The following is a 6,000-nucleotide window of genomic DNA, read 5'->3' as shown; positions in this document are numbered from 1 at the left end:
AGATCACGGATGGTAAGCCAGTCCCGAAGGACTTTTATCATAGGAGCATGATCACAGCATGTTAAAACATTATTGCATTATTAATTGCTTAATTATCATGATATTGTTGTCATTATGATTATGCCTGTTGTGAGCTTGCAAGTACATTCCATGTACGGACCTGGCGTGTCATGCCAGATTTCAGGAAAGTCTCATTGGAAAGGAGTGCTGCTCGAGTCTAGATCGTGTCCACATCAGTGTCCCTGTGCTATGGAGTTTCCGCTGTTCCGCTGTCGTGTAGTTGTTATGATCGAGGCCCCTTTATGTTCACTAAATAATGTACATATTGTTCAGCTGCACCATGTGTGCCGCTTGGCCTCGACACGTGTTGTAATATAAACTATGATCCGCTAGCATCAATAAAGCGGTTGTTTTCTGTACCAAGATGTTGTGTGTTGCCAGAAGACATGGTCTCTGGGCTGGCAATGCATGGTAAACCGGTCGCTCTGAGCCGGGGTGCCACATGCTTGCCTTGTCATATTTGTTGTCAATATTCTTTTAGGGTGGACCACCCTGTTTCTAAATACTGCAACCGTAGACATGAGTGAATAGTATTTCTCTATGTGATCTCTTCCATCATGTGTGGGCAACGAACACTACATTGTATAGAAATAAAGTGTCATTTCCAGCTTTTACATAGGTTTGGATCTTTTACATGGAATACAATCTGCCTACTTGCTTTGTGTCGCACTACCAACACTCCACCCTTGAAGCTAAACATTATGCCACTCATAATTCCTTAGTTTATTTGTTCAAATACAAATTTCACATGATTTTGATGTTCCTACTTCAGTTTTGAAATGTGTGTTTGCTTGTTATAGAGACATAAGGGGTTTGTATTTCTGTGTGTGGTCTGGTCAGCACGGTTGGGGGGTGAACTTTGCATATGCAGGGGTTTATAGGAAGACACTCTTCGAGTTGAATCTGCAATGCATTCCATAGATAATCTGACTACTTTTTATGTTTTCATGAATCTCAGATTCTAAACAGCATCATAATGATTATGAGCTTGCGCGCATGAAAAGAATAAAGCAGAACAATGCCATGGCTGTCAAACTTGGCATTAAGGGACTGAAATCAAGTCTGGATGCAATGCAATGCAAACGCTCTCCACCTACAGATTCATGCTCAGAATATGATCCTAACAGTGATTCTGAGCTAGAGGGAGACCTAAGTCAATGTAGCTCCCTAGTGAAGGAGTCAGAGGAAGATGCCCTATCTTATTCACCCATCAAGGTGCTTGCTCTAACTTTCCAAGGTTATATTTGTCGCACATATCTTGCAACTGATGCTTTGCATTGCTTCTACTTTGTTGAACTGCCATTAGCTTAGTTTACACATCGTGTATGTGAATACGCCCTGCCTATCCATTTTCAGTACATATTCCATCTGTCATCATACCATATTTATCCATTCAAATGTTGTTCTTGTGTATCAGACGTTCAAAAGGAAGAGGGCGATTGCTGATCGTGGAGGAGCACAAGCAAAGTATTTGGAAAAGGTAGTGGCACCTGATAAATCAAATAGCCCATTAGGTGTAGTTGCAATATCACCTGACCCACAAAACACCCCAACTCTAGCAGAGTCTAGCCCTACTACACTGGTCATTTCTGATGCCCCAACTCAGCAGACCCCAACTGCAGCAAACATTATGATTATGCCAGTTGACATAGCACCAGCTCTACGACGCAAAACCCCCCATTCCAGCAAAGAGTACACCAAATCCAGTTGCCAAATCCCTTTTCGAACCAGAGAGAGCCCCAATTGCAGCAAATAGGACCCCTGTTCCATTTCTTCCCAGTTTAGAAGACAAAGCTTATATTGTTGTCAGGAACTTTGTGCGCATCTTTCCTTCATGGAAAGATTATACCGCAGACACAGAACAATTTCCAGTCTTCCTTCGCAACTTACGCGTAAGTAATGTACTAATGTTATTCATGGTCATTGCTGCATATGTTTCTGCTGACAGAAGACACAAGATTTCATTCTTTTAAATAGGCGAGGACCAAACTAGATTGTGAAGACGAGCAAGGATTGGTGCGCTTTTCAAGCACTCGTTGATGAAGTATCGTTCCTACCTGAGGCAAGCGCACTTCGATGGCAAGCCTCTAAACGAAATTTCTGTAAAGTCTCCGGTGCTACATTTATCCGACGGTGACTAGAATAATATTGTTACACATTGGTCTCGGTTGCAGCGAAAGGTACTATCTATGATATCACATCACAATTTGAACTACATTTCTGCATTTGCCTTAACATCTCACTTGTACGAAAACTATTAGCAGAAGAACATTCATTCTCAAGGGACCACAGAATCTCACAACTATACTGCACACTGCATTGCTCTTGTGAGTACCTCTTGCCCTGTATGACCATACTTACTTTCATAGCTGTTTGATTATGTAGCATCACTGCACATGTTAGCCTCGTTATCGTCCATTTTGTGGGCATTATAAGATCCGTATGGGCTCTTACATAAATTTAGAATCAACCCAATGCTTTTGAAGAGGTTTAGCTCTGCAGTCCTCTTGTAAGGACTGAACGTCGTCTATCACTGTACTTACATTAACAGCTACTCCCTCCGTCCCATAATATAAGAACGTTTTGTATAGTACACCAGTGTTCAAAACACTCTTGTATTATGGGAAGAGGGATTGGTTCATTGTGTAGCATTCTGCATCTTATCTCCCTCGCCCACCATTTACTAAAAAGATCAGATCTATATTTAATCTTACCAAAAAGTAGAATACACAGACAATGCCAGTGCAGAAGTGTAGCCCATTGCTCTTGTCAGTACATTTTGTCCTGTAAAGCTTGTACTTCCAGGGATTGGTAGTTGATTATGTAGCATCAATCTGCATCTTATCTTCATTATCCTCTATCCCTTCCAGTATTATCATATCTATAATTACTCTCTACATGGAGAAGGGCATTATAAAGCCGGTGTTAACTGTTAATGTAAGTCAGTCCTTCTAAAGCCTTTATCCTCAACAGCTGTTTAATTTGCTCATACTCCCTATCGTTTACTGCTGTTTAGTTTGCTGTTTCTACCAAAATGCATGTTCGCAAGAACCGTAAGTTCTAAGTTTTACTTGTAAAACCAAAGTCCTTATTCATACCATGCACATTACTCAATACTCCCTATATGTATGCTTGTTTTTGTGGATCTATAATCCAGTGTGTGGTGAAGCAGCCCACGTTTGCACCTTGTCATCTCCTGTTTTATCTTACTGATGTGGCTGATGATATGAACAACATGCCATGCACATTAACCAAAATAGATACAATGATTTTCTTTGCCCTTCATCTATGCTTGTTATGTTGACATGGTAATCCACTAGTGTGGTGAAGCTCCCCGCATTATGAACAATGCCAAATTATGCTATTGATATTTTGAACTTACTCTTTATTTTCTAATTTGAAATTGGATGGAATTGATAGCACAGTTATCATCTTTGTTTATACACGTGCAAAACCTGTCATCTCTCTGCTTTGTTTCAGGGTGATATGCCTGATGGCATGCACAAGTCTGCTGAAGGCTATGAGACAAACCCAACATATATTGCAGCAAAGAAGGCAAAACATCTTGAAGATAGCGAGACAACCCCAAAGTCTTATCTTGATGCAGTGTTCAAGTTACTCGAGACTAGCAGTCAGACAAGCTCACAGAATTCGTTGTCTGAATCAGTTCAACTTCTTCAGTCCCAAGTTCTAGCAGAAAGGCATTCTGCAACTCAACTTTGACTTGAAGTCCTCTCTAAGAAAGATTGCGGAGAACACCAATGAGAACCTCATCGCTAAACAGCTACACCTGGAAGCTATGACCGACATGCTAGGCCGGTCTCACAGCCTTGCTCAGCAGCTTGTGCAGCAGTTCCCGCGCAAGGCTAACCTTTCTTGAACTGTCTTGGAAGTGGTCTCGGTTCAGTATTATTTTGTTACGCCGCAATGGTGCCCAGTTTTTGTAATCTGCTTCTTCGTTGCGCGTTATGATCACTGGTGGCGAACTTTGATGCCCAGTGGATGTAATATACCATAAATACTTTATTGTATAGTGTAGGTTTATTCTTAGTTACTATGTCGTAATTTCTTTATTGTATAGAGTAGGTTTGTTCTTAATTCTTACTAGTTACTGCCATCATTCGCTATCTGAAAAAAATCAAATGTAGTCGACCAGGCCGAAACATTCGCCTCTAATGGGCCTAGTGTTTAGCGGGCCACAATTGGGCTGGTGCATCTTTCTTGGGCCCGAATCATTGGGGCCTTCACACTTTGCGCGAGGCCCACAACTTACACCGGCCTATATTTTAGTTGGGCCTTTTGTGGACCCAGCGCTTAGTTTGGCCCAGGTAGCGTTGGGCCATTAACAGGCTGAATATTGTACTGGCCTGTTACGGCCCAGATGAAACCATGGGCCTTTAGCAGGCCAAAATGCATATTGGGCCTCAATTTTCACTAGTCGTCGACGGGCCTTCAGCAAGCTGAAATGTAGACGGGGCCTTTTTGAGCCCAGTTATATCACGGGCAGTTACCAGGCCAAAACATATCTCGGGCCTTAGTTGGCCCACTGATATCATGGGCCTTTAAGAGGCCGAAAGCTTAGTACAGACATCAACGGGCCGAATTATGCGACAGGCCTTTAACAGGCCCAAAGTCACGTTGGACTTAACTGTTGCCACCTTTATCACGGGTTGTTAGTGGGCCCGATGTCCTGTCGGACCATATATGGCCCATGGGCAGCACGGGCCATTCCCATGCCGAAAGTCACACCGGGCTGAAATGGGCCCATGTCTACATCTGGCCTCTAATAGGCCGAAAGTCACTGGGCTATAATTGGGCCTAAATATTCGGCGAACAATTAACGGGCCAGATCTGGCTTCGGGCCGTAAATGGGCCCAAATATTAGGCCAACAATTAACGGGCCAAATCTGGCTTCGGGCCGTAAATGGGCCTTTATTAAGCAGGCCGTTATTAGGCTGGCCCACTAGTACCTGAGTAAGTACTACGGGCCTTTGACTGGGCCGGCCTTTTTAACCTATATGGGCCTCTGTTTGGCCGTGCCACGTGTCGATGTATCATAGGCGCTTTGGGTCCAATGAGTGGATGACATCTGTCCCAGTGGTGAGCCGACACGTGTTTCCTCCAGCCAATGATGATTTTACACGTGGAAAATCCCCATTGGTCAGGGCTGTTAACGGGTTATCGGATCCAAAACCAGACCCGATAGCTTAACGGCGTTCCGTTACGGTGGATGCCACGTGTCGGTCACCCTTGACGAAAGCACTTCTGTGACGCACGATTTATCGTCATGGAAGTGGACACTTCCGTGATGATAATTTTGGTAATGTCATGGAACACTTCTACGACAGCACAGGTATGACTATCTTGATTCTGTCATAAATTTGTCATGGATGTACATGCATGACAGAAAACGTGACCTACTGTGACAAACACGTATCATCACGGAAGTGTATTTTTTTGTAGTGATTGTCTGGTGTGTGCTAGGGGCACCCCCCACATATATATATATAGGTGGGGGGAGAGGGGAGGCAGCCAAGGAGACGCCCAAGTAGGCCAAATCCTACTTGGGGCCTTCCTATGGTCGGCGCCCCCCCTTTCCTTATCTGCTAGAGGGGGAAGGAAAGAGAGGGGGAGAGGGAAGGAAGGGGGAACCCTATTCCCTCTTTTTCCTTTCCCTTCCCCTCTTTCCTTATCCTTCTTGGCCGTCCCATATGGGGGGCGCACCAGCCCCTTGTGGCTGGTGCATTCCCCCTCTTGGCCCATAAGGCCCATATCTTTTGCCGGGGGTGTCCGGAACCCCTTCCGGTGACCCGATATGTACCCGGTACCCTCCGGAACACTTCCGGTGTCCGAATACTATCGTCCTATATATAAATCTTTACCTCTCGACCATTTCGAGACTCCTCATCATGTCCATGATCTCATCCGGGATTCTGAACA

The sequence above is a fragment of the Triticum aestivum genome, chromosome 7D (assembly GCF_018294505.1).
Source record: "Triticum aestivum cultivar Chinese Spring chromosome 7D, IWGSC CS RefSeq v2.1, whole genome shotgun sequence".
NCBI lineage: Eukaryota > Viridiplantae > Streptophyta > Magnoliopsida > Poales > Poaceae > Triticum > Triticum aestivum.
Note: the sequence above shows the minus strand (reverse complement) of the source record.